At 45.5% G+C, this 19,112-nt stretch overlaps 1 protein-coding gene and 1 pseudogene across 3 annotated transcripts in view; one reads left to right on the forward strand and one right to left on the reverse strand.

Moving 5' to 3' along the window:
- LOC147747927 (flavin-containing monooxygenase 5-like) overlaps nucleotides 1-19,112 on the reverse strand; it is a 529,839-nt gene that overhangs the window by 147,886 nt on the left and 362,841 nt on the right. The gene's annotated exons all lie outside the window — the stretch shown is intronic.
- LOC147747928 (E3 ubiquitin-protein ligase TRIM15-like) lies at nucleotides 5,593-6,564 on the forward strand (annotated as a pseudogene).

Genomic DNA, 19,112 nt, shown 5'->3' on the forward strand with positions numbered 1-19,112 from the left:
AGTAAAAAGGAAACAACACCTAACCCCCACCATCGACGACATCTTGGGAGAACTGAGCGGCGCAAAGTGGTTTTCGAAGATGGACCTATGGTCCGGCTATCACCAACTGCCACTACACCCGGACTCTCAATACATCACCACACTCTCTACACACGTCGGTGTCAGGAGATACCGACATCTCAAGTGCCGCGCAGGTGTTCCAAAACACCATCCGTGAAGTCCTCAGCGGGCTCCCAGGGGTCTTGAATGTATGCGATGACTTACTAATATACGTATCATCGATGGAAGATCACCCCCCTAGACTTCGCGGGGTTCTCCAGCGGATCAAAGAATCTGGACTGACCCAACACAGAAAAAAGTGCCAGTTCTTAAAGAACAAGATCAGCTTCTTTGGCTACACGATCTCCGACAAAGGAGTGGCCCCAGACCCCGACAAGGTGTGAGACATACAGCAAGCCCCAGCACCCTCCAACATCTCGGAAATAAGGAGTTTCCTTGGGATGGTGAACTTTTACGGGCGGTTTGTCCCGTATTTATCCAACCTCACAAAGCCCCTCAGGGAACTGACGAAATCCACCACCATGTGGCAGTGGGGCCCCAACAGGAACAAGCCTTCAAGTATACCAAAGCAGCCCTGTCGGCAGACACAACACTGTCATACTTCGACACAGCCCGATCCACCAACGCCGCTGTGGACGCCAGCCCATATGGGCTAGGAGCCGTGCTCACGTAGTTGCAAGGAAATGGAGAGTGGGCCCGATAGCATATGCGAGCCACTCCCTGACAGACACAGAACAGAGATACTCACAGATAGAACGAGAAGCGATCGCCATCCACTGGTCCTGTTGGCACTTCCATGTCTTCATGTACGGCCATCCATTTACAGTGTCCACAGACCACAAACCCTGTTTCAAGGGTCAGCATCCAAGCCTCCCCAGAGGATTGAAAAATGGATCCTTCAGCTACAGGGGTATGACTATAGAGTGAAATACAAACCAGGCTCATCCAATACAGCGGACTACCTTTCGAGACATCCCAGGGCCACCACCAAAGCGGAAGAAGAGGATGTCGAAGACACTGAAGAATATGTCCGACTCGTATCAGAAAGATCCCGACCACTTCCCATGAGTCATGAGACCATAGTAGAAGCCACCTGGATTGATGAATGCCTGCCACTGGTCATAATAGCGGTCCAATCGAATGACTGGTGCCCCATTCAGTCCACTATGACCAGACGGACGCCGCAAGCAAAGACCGTCCTGGAGTTAATTGTGCAGGTCAAGGATGAACTTTTGGTCGACAGCAGCGGTTGTCTGCTCCGAGGCCCGTGATTGGTGATCCCATCAAGCCTGGCTCAACAAGCCGTGGACCTCGCACACAGGCGACATCAAGGCATGGTAAAAACAAAGAGTCGGCTTAGGGCCAAGGTGTGGTTCCTGGGGATGGACCCACTGGTTGAACAAACAGTCAGAACATGCTCATGGTGCAGGCATCAGGCCAACCGTATCGCCCTCACCCCATCATCACTAAAGAAAACCCCCGACGGACATGGGAATGTGTGAGTGTTGATTTTGGACATCTCTCAGATGGATGCTATGCCCTAGGATCATCAACGACTACACAAATTACCCCGAAGTCGAGATTTTAGGAAGTCAGACAGCCACGGAAGTGATTACAAAACTCGAGAAAACCATTGCTACTCACGGAATATTCGAAGGGGTGAAGACAGACAACAGCCCACCCTTCCATGGAGAAGAACTTGCAGAATATATTAAGGCCTGGGGAATTCAGCACTGGAAAGTGACCCCGCGCTGGCTCCAAGCAAATGGGGAAGTAGAGAGGTTCATGCGCACACTCAACAAGGTAATACGCATCGCGCATGTGGATGGATCACCACTGGAGAGGGCCATATACAGTTTCCTGAGAGAATACCGTTTGACGCCCCATCTCATAACCAAAGCAGTTCCGGGACCGGCAAGCATGGTCCGAGTAGTGGGAGGCACCATCCCGCATCACGCAAGCTGGACCCCATCTCAGATTGACGCTGAAAAGGTCCTAGCCAACAAGACCAGCTCCAATGACCAAGCAAGCGCCGACTGACGAGCCTGGAGGTCGGTCATTCAAGTAAGGGACAGATTCTACTTCAAGGGCAGGTACTCTGGGAGCAAGTTCCGGATTCCGTTCGAACATCAGCCGTGGACAGTTATCCATCGAACCGGCACTATGATAACCGCCAGAAGAGGAACCGAGGAAATCACACGAAACATCTCTTTCTTCAAAAAGGTACACGCCGGAAATTCGGACCAGCAGCTATCGGACAACCTGGACGCCAGACCACGTCAACAGCCAGGGGAGGAAGGAGCAGATAGTGACCAAGGAATGACACCCACTGAAGATGTGGACCGATCCGACCATGGCACCCCTTCACTGTTTGGAACGCCAGCCAGAGTACTGCCAAGTTCCCCTGTGACATCCCCGGAGGGTGAGGTCTCGCAGGAAATGACCCCGTCATTGCCATCCTCACGGGGAGAACACTCCAGACATGGCCTGGGAAGCAATCCCGCTCCATCCTCCAGGCTGGCAGACTTCATGGTGTGACGAACCAAGGACTGAAAGTCTAGTGACTGGAACAGATCTACATATTCAATGTTTTACTTGTTGTTTATTAAAGGTTGGAAGGAATGTAGTGTCCCCCGACGCGGGTTAGCGGTGCAGTCTACCCGCGTCGGTGGTTTCACATGGCGCTGGCGCGTGTCGTCACGCGCCAGCTATAAATAAAGGGGCGTGGCCCAGCTCAGGTGGTTGGGACCATGCGGCAAAGCACATAAGCCATCTCATGTAATTACTGCGGCCTGGCCGCGGCGCTAATTACTCACGCATGCGTGGCCCTTCCCCCATCACAAGCAGGTCATCTGCTCTTACTTTCCTGGCTTTCTGCTCTGCTTTGCCTGTCCATGCAGTGGCATGGAGATTGGCTAAAGTACAGCTTCAAGACACTGGCTACGCACTCTAAAGTGACTTTTTTATTTAATTTGTTATCAAGTACTCCATATGAGAGCATCTGCAAGCCGTTTTATCTCTTCCCTGGCTTGTTAACCCACTAGCCCCCACCCGGTGCAGTTGTTTTTAATGAATCGCCCTCTACCTGCTGCTTTTAACCCACCATGTCCTCCTCCCTGCTCTTTTACCCGCCCCTGCTTCATCCACCAATTCACTCATGTCTCCGACAGCATTGGAGTGCTTTACATGAGCACCATTTACATGACACACAAACACTTTCATTTTTGCACGCCGCCTTCTCTCCTCTCCAGCGTCTTAACCCACCCCCCCCACCGTTGTGTTTAATGAACCCCCCACTTTAAACCAACTACACCCTCCTGCCTGCTCTCTTGTTTTACCCACCCCCTTGCTTCAGCGTCTCCTGCGCTCTCATGTCCACGAAGGTATTGGCGTTCTTTACATGAGCACCATTTACATTACACATCAACACTTTCATTGTGTGGGCTTTTTTTACTATAACAAATGGTTAAGTGATTTGCCCAGAATCTCAGGATATTGAGCCAACGCTAAGACAAGAGCCTGCTTCCCCGGTTCCAAGGAGGAGGCACGATTGGGATCCACCTGAAAATTAAATGGCTCCAATTTCTTTTAATAACTTTCCCATGTGCATTCCGTATGTGCTACATACAAGCTAATGCCAATTTAGGCCACATGTCAAATCTAGAACCACACATGAATGCCTTAGATACATCTGGTAAGGGACAACATGGCTTCCTTGCAGCCTATTCTTGCAGCCATAGTCCATTTGAAATGATGTGATCCATCCTATTTTGTGTGCTTATTGTGTTATATTTGGGAAATCAGTTCTGCTCATGAAGAAGCAAAGCATTATGTTAGCTGGATGCACTGGCGCGCCATGGCATTAGGTTGGTCAGTTTATTTTGTTCTCCAAATGTCCTGGCCAGCGACACAGGAGAGTGGTTAAACTCATAAAGCCAGTTTGTAGCCAAATGCTATGGGGGGCTTTTCTGTTAAGAAAAAGCAGCTGTTGTCTGTAAGGTTGGGTGGGGTCGTTTAGGTGTCAGGTGTGTGTTAGGGGTGTTGTATGCTGGCACACAAAATAGCATATAATATGGTGTGTGTGCATGTGTGTGCATGCGTGTGAAAAAGAGAGAGAAACCTTCCTGCTCGAAGATGTTGGTGCATCTCACACAATCTCAAGGTTTCTGAAAACGACATTTCTGTGGGTGTTCCTTGGCATTTATTTTATATCTGACATTTTGGTATGACGTGTCTGTACTAATGTACTCATGATTGTGTCTGGTTGCTATATGAATGGCGGTTGCAAGAGATATCTGAGGTATTTGTGTGTTAGTCACTTATTGCCTTTGATCTGTAGGTATCACTGCTTTTTCTTTTCTCTTCAATGATGTGTCTTTTCTCTTCAATGCTGTGTTGTGTGTGCTGTTCACACTGTTTTTGCTGTATTGTGGTGTTGAGATTATGTTTGGGGGAGGGTTTGTGTGTGTGAGAGAGTATGTGTGAAACGTGCATGGCAGGTGTGTGTCTCCACACGAGGAACAACATGTAACTTTTGGAGATATGTTAGTTTTTAGCTTTTGGAGTCATGTTATTTTTAGCAAGACCTATTGCATTTGCACCCACATAGAGCCACACACACACAAAGCCACCCACACACACACATACAGAGCCGCCCACACAGTCACCCCCACACACACAGAGCCACACACACGCATCCACCCGCACACAGAGTCACACACACACACAGAGCCACACACACACAGAGCCACACACACCTCTCTGCCCTGTAACGCCCTAGGGAACAGAGGCACAAAGGCACAAAAACCGGATCACAAGCAAACGCAACCAACGAGAGGGGGGGGGCAGGACAGCAAGCACAACCAATGAGGGGGGGGCAGGACAGCAAGCACAACCAACGAGGGGGCAGGGGAGCAACACAAAATCCGGATCACAAGCAGGGAACAGAGGCGCAAGCAGGGAACAGAGGCACAAGCAGGGAACAGAGGCACAAAAACCGGATCACAAGTAAGCACAACAAGGGGGGGGGGGCAGGACAGCAAGCACAACCAACGGGGGGGCAGGACAGCAAGCACAACCAACGAGGGGGCAGGGGAGCAACACGAAAACCGGAGCGTTGAAATGCTCCCGTACCGTGAAGTGGGGTACTGGAGGATTTTTGGACGAGACTATTGATTTTGTCTTTCATTAGCTCAAGTAACTCTGAGTTCAGGTTTAACCTCCTTGTAGGCCTGCTGAATAATAATCCCTATGAGAATAGCAAAGATGTGCCTCCAGTTAGCACCATCGACACATAAGGACAGTTGTGCATAATGTGCCCCACACTGATTTTCTAAGGTGAAAGTCTTTTAAATTGCAAACCTTTTCTGAACCCTAGCAGGTCACAATATTATAGCAGCTCTGACTTCACCTTCCAGGTAACGCAGACGGTATAGGCCAATACCTGCTGCACTTCATTTACTGCAGGTAGGGCAGGTTTAAAGACTATGCCCATTATCACTGGTGTAGGTTGTGCCTTGTGTAGTGTGACTTATGCATGACTATAGTGTGTACCACACAAAGGGTGTGGAAGCTAAGAAGACGAAAACTCTGGCGGAATTTCAACAACTGCACCAGCTTCTGCGAGAAGAGGAAGACGCCACTCTCGCGAGACTGGAGGAGATTCAGAAAAAAATCACCAGGACAGAAAAAGCAAATACAATTAAATGACTTCAGGAAATTTCATCCCTCGATGCCCTGATCAGAGAGGTAGATTCGAAGTGTGCGCAACCGGCAGAGGAGCTGCTAAAGGACGTCAGGAGCACCCTGAGAAAGTGTGAAAATGAAACGTTTAAAGAACAAGAAAAAACGACGAATGAGGACCAGAGAAAGGAAAGTATTTTAAACCATGTAAAAGTTTTTGAGCCGGAAATGGCGATGAGGCAGTAAAAAGTGGTGACTCTGGATGGGGACACCGCTCATGGAGATCTGCTGAAGCTGTCTGAGAATAAGAGACGTGTGAGAGGGCTGCTCCAGGTTGTGCAGTGTCGTCGCCTCTTTGACGATTATTCCCAGTGCTTCCAGTATCCCTGTGTGCTGGGGAAGGAGGGTGTCCGCGCAGGGAGGCACCACTGGGAGCTGCAGCTGCTGCTGGAGGGTGATGGGTGGTGTGTGGGCGTTGCACAAGAGTCTGTGAACAAGGGCGCAGCAGACTCAAAGTCACCCAAGCGGGGGGTCTGGGCTGTGGAGGAGTATCACGGTTACTACACGGCTCTCACCTCTCCTGCCACGCCCCTGCGGGAGAGCCCCAGGCTGCTGCGGGTCTATCTGGATTACGAAGAGGGGCGGGTGTCCCTGTACACAGCCGACACCAAGGAGCACCTTTACACATTTACAGGTGCCGCTTTCACCGAATTAATCTTTCCATATTTTTATCTCGGTCTAAAACCTGCAGACCCCGGAGATGTTGGGACTAGAGTAAAACGCTGCCAGTGTGTCTTTATGTTTAAAAATTGTGCGTTTTAGTCGGCGTTTTGTATTTTTCATAGAGATTTAAACGTGGAAATGAGAAATATGACACGCCAGTGAAGATCGATGTGTCACGATAACAGGTTGAGAGGAGTGTACGGTTAAGAACGGATTCACAAGTTTTCCTTGATATTATAACACAGTAGATAAAGCGTTGCCGACTTGAGAAACTAGCACATGAAAAGCAATGGAGGGGGGGTGGGAACGAAGACACGGACAGCGGGAGGGGGGGCGGGGGAGGGCAGGACAGCAAGCACGAACAAGGGGGGGGGAGGACAGCAAGCACGAACAACGAGGGGGGGCAGGACAGCAAGCACTCACCTGAGGACGACTTCTTCCGGCGGCGGTTGGGGAAATGGCAAAACAAAAGCACCGCAAAAAAAAACAAGTAAACGCCCACCTCCAAATGACGAAAAAAGGGGCGGGGCTTAAAAAAAGCAAGAAACGCCCACGAATCTGCTCAAGCCCTGAGTGACACACATCTCTTCCAATGGCTAGCCTTCATTTATGAAGCTAGCCAATGGAAGAGAAGGCGTGTTCAAGCCCCAGTACTGGGGAAACATAAGATCTCGACCTGCGCGACACTGCTGCGCAGTGTACGCTTGGCCGAGCCCTAAAAAAGCAAGACAAATCATTTACAGAAAAGATACAGTCAGGTACATGAGCTCATCAAAAGATAATTATAGCATTCCTGAACATACATATAAATGACAAAAAAAACAGAGAAAAAACTCCTATCTGGAGTATCGCGAAATCTAGATCTAGTCAGTAATTGGTGCCCATATCTTTGCACCGTTATCGCTCCTTTTCAACCCCTTAGTTTTATAAATAGCCAATTCTATGTTATACATTGATAATAATCTTTCATGCCAGCTAAAAAAAGAAGGGGGATCAGGATTAATCCAGTCTCTTGTTATACAAGCTCGTAATACAGCCATGCAAATAAAAAGAAAACAAGTTATAGATTTTGGTCTAGGATAGCCCACATTATCTGAGCTGCAGCCAATCAATACCATCTCAGCAGTTATATTAACAGTGCGTTTGAGAATTACCCCCCAAAAAAATTCAATTTGCTGAAAAAGTTCAGCAAGCTTAGGACAATGAAAAAACATATGTACCGCATCGGCGGCATGAACACCACATCTGCTACATTTAGTCCCCGTGTAGTGCTCCACTTAGAGATCTTACTAGGGGTATAATATAAATCATGTATACACATAAAATATTGTGATTTCATCATCCCGGAAACAAGAACTCGATTGGCTAGGCTTACTGACCCCATTATATCTATTTCCAATATCCCCTACTTATTTATCCAATTTAATTGGCAGTTTTCCAAATCATCAGGAAATTCCTGCATTAAACATGCATACAGTGTACTGATTGATGTCTTTTTTACCAGATGCTCAATAAGGGGAATTTTACTCATTCGATAATCTAATGATTGCTCTGTATTCTGCAAAAAGCTACGAATTTGCAAGAACTTTTTTGTTAAGGAAAACTTGATCTTTAGCTCATTAAAAGAGGCTAAATGCCCTTCTATGTACAAGTCCCCCAGATGGCGTATTCCTTTAATCCCCCATCTAATAGCTACTAAATCATAAAAAATAGGAGGTAGTAAGCAGGTGAAACAAAGGGTGTATACGTATTCAGTTTTGCAACGCCCAGATGTCTGCGGAGCGTTTGCCAAGCCCCATAAGCTGCTTTTACAATCTTAAATTTCGTCTTCTTGTAATAGCAGGGCTCGATTACCTTCAAAAAGCATGCTTTCATCTCTTCGCCCATAACTAGCTCATAAATTGATGGAGTATTGCACAAAGGGATGCTGGCTCTATCCCCCATTATGAGTGGGCTAATAAATTGAAGGATCGCCGCAATGTGATAAAAGAAGAAATAAGGAATATTCCACCCGCCACATTCTTTTGGGAGAATCATTTTTTTGTAGGCTTTGCGTTGTCGTTTATAGCCCCAGAGAAACCTCGAGGTTACCCTTTCTAATTTCTTAAAGCAAGCAGAAGGGAATTCAATAGGAATTGTGCGAAACATATACAAACATTTGTGTAAAATTAACATTTTTAACACGTTAGCTCTCCCATGCAAAGAAAATGAAGGTGGTCTAATCTTTCTAATAAAGAGTTAATTTTAGTCAGTGCTGGGTTAATGTTCACTTCAGGAATATTGGAAATTGGCAGTGAAATCTTAATTCCCAAATAAATTACTTCCGAAACCAATGGAATATTAGCAGGTGGATCAACCCCAGAATATAAAATCTGAGTCTTTGAGAGATTCAACTTGTTCCAAGAAAAAAGCCCAAACTGTAAAGCTAAATCATTTATGTCAGGCAATGCGGATTGTATATCTGTTGTAACGACCACAATATCATCAGCATATGCTAGAGCCCGATAATTTGTATGAGCTAAATAAATTGGTTTTATTCTTTCTCGGTTGATATGAAACGCAAAAAGTAAAGGAGAACACGGACACCCTTGACGCGTGTCGCGAGTGATTGAAAATGGAGCCGAAATTTGCCCATTTAAACGAATAGATGCCAGAAGGGTGCCATACATGGTCCGCAGGGCAGTTAAAATACCCCGACCCAGTCCCTTTCTGGATAAGATGTCCCACAAATATGGCCGGGCCACCCTGTCGAATGCTTTCTCCGCATCCAACAGGGTTACACCGATATTCGAGCGGGTTGCCGGAGCCCAGTCCAAAAAAGTGATCAATCGGCAGATATGGTCCGCTGTGTCACGTGCAGGAATAAACCCATGCTGGTACTTCGAAACAAGTGGGGAAATAATGTTGGAGAGACGTGAAGCTAAAATCTCAGAATACACTTTGCTGTCAGCATCGATTATCGAGGTAGGGCGAAATGAGGAAGGCGATAAAGGAGGTTTATCCTTTTTAAGAAAAACAGTGAATATTGATTCCTGCCAAGATGGTGGAGCAGTTCCATTTTGGGCCGCTATGAATAAAGTAATTAGCTCCTGCTTTAAACTATGACGGAACAACCTAAAAAACTCAAGAGGGATGGCATCAGGTCCAGCAGCTTTACCAGAAGCTAGTGACAATAAGGACAATTCTATTTCTTCCCAAGTGATGGGAAGGTCCAATTGTTCTGCCTCCTCCAGTGATAAAGTGGGATTAAATAGTGGATCCATAAAGTCAGTTACCTTTTGTTCAATGTCTCTAACAACATCGTCTGTATATAGTTTACTGTAGAACTCGCGAAAAAACCCCAATATCACTACTGGGTTGTCATGTAGATTCCCGAGTCATCCATTATTTTGTCTATGTTAGCAGATACACCTTATGTCTTAGCCTTTTAGCTAACAGCTTACCCGAGTTTTCCCCAACTTCGTAGCTTTCTGAATCGATAAGTCCCTTAAAATCGTCTCTGTACAGGCCCCTCTACTACACGCCACCATTAATTCAATTTCAATATCTCGCAGCTTGGTTAACTCTCCTTCATCCGCCTTCCTGTTTTCCCTCTGCTTATTTATAAATTAATAACTTAAGGTTTCCCCTCGAACCCCTGATTTAAACGTATCCCATATAATCCCAATTGAAGCTGATCCTCTGTTATTTTCAAAAAATTCCAGGATCCATTTGCTCATATGTTCAATGTAGAGGGGGTCATAAAGAAGCTTCCGTTCGAAAGACCAAGGCTTCGGAGACTGCATAAAGTTAATATCAATACAAAGAATAATAGGATTGTGATCAGAAATCAATTTAGGAATAATTTCAAATCCAAAATTTCTAGTGCTACTGATAAATCAGGCAGACACAAAAAAATAATCTAATCGAAAATGCCTCTGATGTGGAGCAGAAAAAAAAGTGCTCCCTGAGGTACTCCCACCCTTTAAAAACCCTACATCCACTAGTCCAAATTCCTCAATAATACCTTTGGTGGCTTTGAACACATTTTTCTTCCTGCCTACATACGGACTTTTGCCTGATATATCATATGTCCCATCCAAGTGTAGATTAAAATCTCCGCACAAAACTACTATAGGGGACCATAACGCCAACTCAATACTCAATTGATTCAATACAGCCGGATCATCAGCATTAGATCTGTAAACAGAGCATACTGTAGAGTCCAATCGTAATTCCATAAGGACCCAGCGACCCAAAGGATCTTCTTTAAGTCATCTAATTGGCCCAGCCCGTACCGCTTAAGTATAGCTACTCCTCTTATATTAGAGCCTTGTCGAGAGCAGCCCACCAGTTCTAATCCTAATTCCTTAAACCAGCTTCTATTCTTCCAAGGTATAAGGGTTTCCTGAATACACAGTACATCAATTCTCATGGTTTTCAATATTTGAGCCATTATACCCCTCTTTCTTTTATCGTTAAGGCCGCAAACGTTCCATGAACAAATTGTGAATTTACCCATTTTTTATTCTAAACAACAATTCGCCAGAAAACACAGCACAGGCAGTGCACATTACTAAAATGGTTGTATCAAAACAAAAGTACAAAAATGAAGTGCTCTTGACCCTGCTTTGCACAAAACATACTTTTACTGTTTTTCCTTGCCCCAGCACCAAACCCCTTCCCCCCTACCCCCCCTCGTCCTCTCCCCCACCATCCCCCACCCTCAGTGATCCCACCCAACAGAGCCATAAGGACTGTGTCCTCGTGATGGTGAGTAGTCGTGTAGTGATTACTTCCCCCCGTGTCCGACCCGATCCCTGTGTCCTTATTCCTATCTATAACCCCTCATCCCCTAAATAATGCCCCTGCTCCATACACCTATTTTCTTTAAAGCATATCATCAATCTCTGGATTACAGAGCAGAGAAATAGTGACAACAGATCTGCAAAAACTTAGGGAAAATGGCCAAGCTAAATTACAGAAAAATATACATCAGCATATACATCACATGGTATCCAGAAATTCCTGCGCCTTAATTTCAGAAATAAAATACACCATTTTCCCTTTATACATAACCTTAAGTTTAGCAGGATTTAACAAAAAGACCTGTCCCCTTTTTGCTTGAATGGGTGATATCAATTGCCTTAGGCGCCATCGTTGCTGCACAGTCACTTGGCAAAAGTCCGGGCGTACAAAAAAGTAAAAACCGTTGCCTTTCCTGGGCCGCGCTGGTCTAGCCACGTCATACAAAATTTCCCAAAGGAGATAGTTGTGAAGACAAATAAGGATAGCTCTTGGTTTCTCAACCCCACCTTCTACATTTCTTCTCTGGATAAACGGAAACCTATGAGCTCTTATGATCTCCTTGTCCCAATGCCAATCCTTCAGATCAGGGAAGGCAGATGTAAAACGTTCCACAACAAACTGTCTAGCGTCCTTTCCCTCATTGCCTTCCGGTACACCTAGCACATGTAAGTTGTTTCTTCGTGCGCGGTTTTCCAGGTCAGTAAGTTTCCCGTCAATATCATCACCGGTTTTCTGCAGTGTACTTATTGAGGATTTTTGCGTAGCTAATTCGTCCTCGACAGAGGAAATCCGCTCTTCTGCTTCCTGTACTCTGGTAGAGACTTCAGTACATGATTTAGCAATACGGCGCACTGTGTTCTGGAGTTTGCGCACCGCCCCCTGGGTCCGCAGCCCTTCGGCTTTGGTTTCCTCTCTGTGAGCCATAATAATTTTAATGATTGAAGACTGTAAATTATAAATAGATGTGAGTGTAACCTCGCCTTCTAGTTCAACATTGGCAGATGCCTCTCCTTGATTGATTTGGGAGCCAGACATAGCATCCCATTGAGGCTGTTCCACCATGCTAGGCCTACCAGCAGGAAGCAATTTTGCGGGTTCAAGGATCTTGCGCACTGTACCATGATTCTCTTGATTTATGGCGGAATCTAGGTTTAAAATGTCTTCTTTAAGAGACAGATTACCATCATCCGCCCAATCACCTGAAAGGGACAGTCTATCGTTTTCATTCTCGTTCTCATTCTCTGACACAAGAGAAACATCGGACATGGAGTAAAATTGCCCGCCAGAGCCAGCGGATTCTCCATCATTAACAATGTCAATTCCTGTATCTCTATCTCTATCTTGAGTGTTAGGGTCGTGTTTCCTATTCATTTGAGGTGCATTTATAATTGACTTAGGTGAGACTCTGACCTCTTCTACTGCCTGACATAGCTCAGCCACCTCATCATCCATTTGCACCGTTACTGGTGCCACAGATGGCACCCCAGAGATCGGAATTATCACTGGAGGAGATGTCTGCTGTGAATTCTGTTCAGCGGTTGACTCCACAGCGGTAGGTGCAGCTGCCGGTTGTACAGTAATTTGTGCGCCGGGAACATTATTTTTCTTGAAGATATCAGGTACTATGCGTTCTTTTGCCCCCATATCTTTTTGAGCCTCCACCTGCCCATTGAGGCCCTTACGAGAAATTCTGAATGACTCAGGGGTACTTAAGGTATTTGGGGCATCTAAGGCAGTTGCAGCACCAGAAGCCGTCAAATTCCCATTCATTGCTGCATCTGTGGCAGCCTTAGCTTTTGGCCCCTTCCCTTTCGGAGCCATTATTACTTCTTCGCAGTATGAAGGCTGTGAGACCAACAAGGAAACAGAACAATAGGGAAGGCTAAACCTCTTCACAGTCACAGAGTATAGCTGACAGCTCCAGTTATTAACTTCCTTTTTTTTTATTTTTGACCCCACGGGCTGCCCTGTTTAATGCTGTACAAACGAGTTTTTTTCCTCCAGCAGTACAAGGAAAGGGGTTAAAGTTTAAGCGCCACAGTACCTGAACGGGATTAAGCAGTTTCTGGCTGCCAGACTACTCAAGCAGAGCAGCTCGCACACGCTCCTCCAAACGGCACCAAAGATATTACTGAGCACAGGGAGTTTCAGGCAGGTGAGTCCAGGGGGCGGCTCACGGATTCTGCCTCCAAATGTGGCAGAGCTCCGCTCCTCGAGCCGCTGCGGTTTCTCCTCGCGGGTACCGATTCTAAAAAACAAGCAGGGTGCCGTCTAAGTAATCACTCCTCTCTCCGATGGTGCTAGGGTGCTAGGCTGCTCCCAGTACGTTGCTCCTCATGGCCGTTAAGCAGGACTCAGGCAGGTCGGACTCCGGGCAGGTAAAGCTAGATTTCATTGCTTTAATTGCCATAGCAAAAGTTTTGTCCAACCAGCCACTACAAAACATTTAAAATAAATAACTTTTGCAAGTACACAGAGATATGGATGTAGCAAAAGAAAGGGGTGAATTTATCAAGGACATTCTGTTGTATGATTTTCTTTCAACAAAAGCATTATTTGATGGTGATGCTGCAACCAAATCAGTGAAGCACAAATTCCTACAAGAGCTAAAAAAAAACTTTCACCTGAAGAATTTCAATTTGAAAATGTTTCTTCATTGAAAACTGCTGTTGTTGTGGACTGTATGTCACAATTGCGAATGATCAAGATTTTATCCATGCAAAACTTCGGAGAGGTCGTTCAGACTGTTCTACAGATATCAAAGTCAGTGTGCACCTGCACATTGTCTTTGACAGTTATCTTGAGCTATCTGTCTAAGATTGTGAGAGAATCAGACGAATGCCTAAAAATAGAACAATTGACCTTGCCTTCATCAAAAATTTGATACATTTACCTTTGCAACTTGACAAATTCTGGGCATCAACATTGCACAAGATGAACTTTGAGATGTTATCTTGCCAAAACATTGCTGATGCTTCAGTGAACACGAATTTCCAATTATTGCAAGTGGAATGATTATCAATGAGGAGTTGGTGCCTGCACAGACATATTCAAAAGGTACGGGCCATATAGTTCCAGAATTTAACAACAAATTGAAGGAAGTTGACCTTCGTGTTGTCCCACATCTTTAGTGGGCTGTTCCAAATGGTTTCAATTGAGTCATAGTACTGTCAAATGACACAAATATTTTTATTGTGCTGCTTAGATTTGTTGCAACGTTCATAAGTGAAGGATTGTCAGAGTTATGTGAACATTATGGAACAGGCGAGAAAAGACACTTAATCCCACATGATATTTTGTACAAGAAACTTGACCAAGATATGCCCAGTGTTGTTATCAATGCACTTATTCTCATGGGTGATGACACTATGAGCAAAATTGAAACAAAGCTTGGAGCTTTAACTACTGAACCTGTGAATTTTCTAAAAGGATTTGCTGTGACAGAAGAAGAATTTTGACTTTAAAGACGTAGAGAAATATCTTATGCGTGTGTGGAAAACAAGTTCTGTCGATCACACATTTGACGATCTTCGGTACAGTGAGTTCAAGAGATCAGTCCCGCTAAGTGAACTTCCCCTGATGGCATATTCAGTGCGCGGACACATTAAAAGAGCGTTATATTTGATCAGAAGATGTGTAAATGTTTTGGATCATGTATATGTAGACAAAGATCCATGTTAATTTGGTTGGGAAGATATTGATGAGGTGCTAAAACCTATGAAATTTCTAAAGCCTCTACCCACAGAACTTACAGGTACATCTATCAACTTACAAAATCTGTGATACAAAAATATGTCCCTGCCGATATACTCTTCTCAAATGTTCAACATTTTGCAAATGTACCATGAACGATTGCCGGAACAAATAAAGTGATCTATGAAAATGTGTCTAAAACATGAGGGAAAAACATGATTTTTTTTCATATTCAGATCATAAACATATGTCTCTTCTTCCTCTATTATAGCTGCCATTTTGGAAAATGGCAAAAGGGTTGCTCTGAAGAGTTATTTTATGTCTCTATAAGATGATGTGACCACCACAACCTATGTTTTGACTCCAAAATGAAGTATATAGGTTTCACGGTTCCTGAAATATTACATCATCACTGCAACACATCCACCATTTTTAAAAATGTCCAGATACATTTGGCTCTTATAGCAACATCTGCCCAAGCTAAATTACTTCTCTAATGATACAAAAACACAAATCAAAAATGAAAATCTCTGGACAACTATTATTTTACAGAGGTATATCAAGGGGACAGAACTAGTGCACTGCCTGTGCCTCCATTTGGTGGGGGTCAGGAAACAGGAACTGGTCTGACTCCTCAGAGTGTGCAGCCAGCAACCTGCTGGCGCGGCTTACCGATTGCCTGCAGCACTCTAATGTACCATGACAACCAAATACTTATCACCCTCTGTGCCACAGAAAAAGGGTGTCCTCCTGGAGCAGCATAATTGAGGCTCCACCCTTACACATCACAGAAAGGCAATTATATACGTGGACTTGGCAATAAATCCATTGTGTGCCTTTATTTTATTAACGTGTGTGAAACAATTCAACGCCTTACTAAAGTGTATTCCCTGTAGAACCTAGAGATTTATATATGTGTGCACTAATATTCAGTTTAAACATGAATCATGGATTCTTTATTCACGTTTTACACTTACACTTCAAGTTATATTTGCATATGCAAACATGTATTCTTTTGCTCAAATTTTGCAGTTCTTTTAAAGTTACCCATATGGATGTATAACCATATAATCATAGTGCACATTAAATTCTAATTTAGGTTAGCCTGACTGTAGGCCTCAGTTGAAATGTATTTGCTTGCTAGCATGTTTTTTCCTTCTCTTGCAGGTGTATTATTGCATTAGCTAGTGAAAGGCTCATTGTCTGTATTAGAGGACTGATGGAGAGGCCTGATAAAGGCTTTGCATTGAACATGGAGGAACAATGGCCGAAAAAAGCTTTCTGGGTATTGTGTGCCAGGATGGCAAGATGTTCAAGGCTGAGAACGGCATCCTTAGTTCCATACGTTGGGAATTCAGAGCTATGTTGCAGGTGCACTCGAGTAGTGCTCTGATTGGTTACTGATGCTGCGAACAGAGATAACATGTTTTTGAATTTCTTGTTACTTTTATATCGGTGTTCCGATAGGCTGCATTAGGAGAGATTCCATTTAGACTTGAAGAGGTACAGACCTCTCTGCTTGCGCATATCGTTGTGAGTATGAAGCTGTATGATTAACACTTATTTCCTTTTTCTTTGGACTTCTCCTGAAGTCTGATCATGCTGACACCTTTTGCTTCTATGCTCCCGAATTAGAGACCCTTGATAGATGATCCTATGTTTGACCCATGTTAGAGTAGAGCTGGTAAGTTTCTTTATGAAACACAAGTTCACTTTAATTGGCTATTGTATAACTGTGGCTGTCACAATTCTGTATCTCATTCTATTGTGTCTCAACCAACTGAGATATTTGGCTTAGCCTATTGTACTAATGTACTTAATACATTTGCATATTGTTTGCCAATTTACTGGATTGATAGGTATCCCCAATAAAACTCTTTAATCATATTCAGTGAGTCCTAATCCTTATTGTGGAGTTAACATGGGCTTAACTAGTAAATTGTATTGTTGATGTTTTCTGCTTTTCAATGCTTCATGTCAGCTATAAAGGTTCATTTGACCGATGGTAAAGTTGTCGATGACTTGACTAAGGGCCTAATTACAAGTTTGGGGGTCCCACAGTCCGCTGTGGATGACTGAGCCTGCAGGGAGACACCTGCCAGATCATTAATTTTTTCCTGGTCTTGCGAGAGGTCCTGCGGCAGTCTGTCAAGCTCATAAAAGAGCCTCACAGGCAGACCGCCGCTCTCAGAGCACTGACGGCACCTTCCTTCCTGCATGGTGTGGCATATGTGCCACTCCGTGCAGGAAGAGGGGTACAAATCCAGGTGGGCACTACATGTGCTCCCGCACATGCACCCTCAGGGCCCTATTCAGGTAGGTGGCCCTGTGAGGGCTCCCTTTGTTGGCATTCTGCCACCCTTTTCATTGCGGGTTTACCACCATGAAAAGGGTAGTGAAATGGCAACTCAGAATATGCTCGATGGTGCCAACTGCGGCACCACCAGCATATTCCTGCCACTGAAAGACTGCCGGCTCAGCTGGATCCTTGATCCTGGCGGTGCCGGCAGTTTCGTGGCAGTTGTAATACTGTGGGCACCCTCGCAATGTGGCAGTTGCCACCACGGTTTTGCCGGTCTTATGAACCGCCAAACTCGAAATGAGCGCGTAAGATACTACACAACATAGGCCCAGTACGCTCCAGCACTCCAGTGACATGATAGGATGTTACTCATACTGCTGCTTCCCTGGGAATAAATTAAGCAAAGCTCTCAACCTCCTCTGCTAGGAAATGAAACTCAAAATCAAGCTCAAAAGAAGCAGTGCACCATTCTGATCCCATATACCAACCATTCATTCAGTTAAGATTTTTTACTTTATATTCTAGTGGGTTTTTTTTTCAGAACAAAGTTTTATTGCAGTACTGGCAATATACACATGGGACACCGTCCCGCATTACATCGCAGGACCAGCGAGCATATTATGAAATAATATGTGTAGTCAGTACAAGCAGTAATAGGTTATACAGCCGCCCCCCCAACTCCCAACTCCCTACCATCCCCCCCGGGTCCCACCCATTCCCCCACACAGTGTCTGCATAGTCTCAAGGCACAAAACCAGAAATTACTAAAAGTGCATGCTCCCTGTCGCCCAAGTTCCAATAGGTAAAGTTCTTCTCCAGCATCCTGGGGCACAGGTGGCTCCAGCCACAACCCTCTATAGTCCGCCCATCTTTTCCATATCTTAAAATGTTTCCGGGGGCAGCCCCTGGCCTCAAAGACTGGATGCTCCAGCCCAATGCAAAAGTGCAATCCTCGTCTCTACACCTCCAACAAGGGGGCCCTGGGGTCCTTCCAGGCCCGAGCTATATCTCTTTTGGCCACTGTGAGGCCCAAAACCAATAGATGACGTTTGTATATGTTGCCCCCCACCTGTTCCATTACATGCAGTAGGCCGAGCTGCGGTGATCGGGGAAGGTCCCATCCCAAAACCTCAGACAAGCAGTCCCATACACCCATCCAGTACCTCGCCAGCTTCGCACACGACCACGCAGTGTGTATAAAAGTCCCCACCGCCCGTTCGCACCTCAAGCACTCAGGGGAGGCAATCAAGCCTGCCCTCCACAGTCGTTCTCTGGTATAGTAGGCTCTATGTAGGTATTTAAATTGGATAAAACGTAAACGCATCGCAATGGCCGCCCCCCTCGGGGCCTTCAGGGCCTCCCTCCAGTCTTCCTCTTCGAGAGCTCCTACATCTCCCTCCCACGCGGAGCGTAGCCTATCAAGGGAGGAGGAGCAGTGCGTAACTAGGGTCTGGTATATGTTAGAAATCTTTTTTTCCTCCAATTCCCCCATAAACACCTTAGCCTCTAGGGGACTGAACTCGGGTAGGGACTCTAAGCCCACCAGAGAGGGGGACAATGCATGCCGCAGTTGCAAGTATTTAAAGAATTGGGTTCTGGGCATAGCATACTCCTCACTCAAGGTCTGGAAAGACTTGAGGGTGGTGCCCTTCATGACATGGCCTAGTGTTGAGATGCCTATGTCGTCCCAGCCCCTGAACCCCTGTAGAGATGCCAGTGCCGGCAGTCGCCCGTTCTGCCACAACGGGGTTTCCCTCGTCAACTTATTCCACCACCCCATGCGGTGCAGAGCCGCACGCCACACTCGGAAGACCACCTGGGTAACCACGGGGAGTCTCTTCCTGATAGTCGCCGAATACAGGAT

This window comes from Lissotriton vulgaris, chromosome 1_1 (assembly GCF_964263255.1).
Source record: "Lissotriton vulgaris chromosome 1_1, aLisVul1.2, whole genome shotgun sequence".
Taxonomy (NCBI): domain Eukaryota; kingdom Metazoa; phylum Chordata; class Amphibia; order Caudata; family Salamandridae; genus Lissotriton; species Lissotriton vulgaris.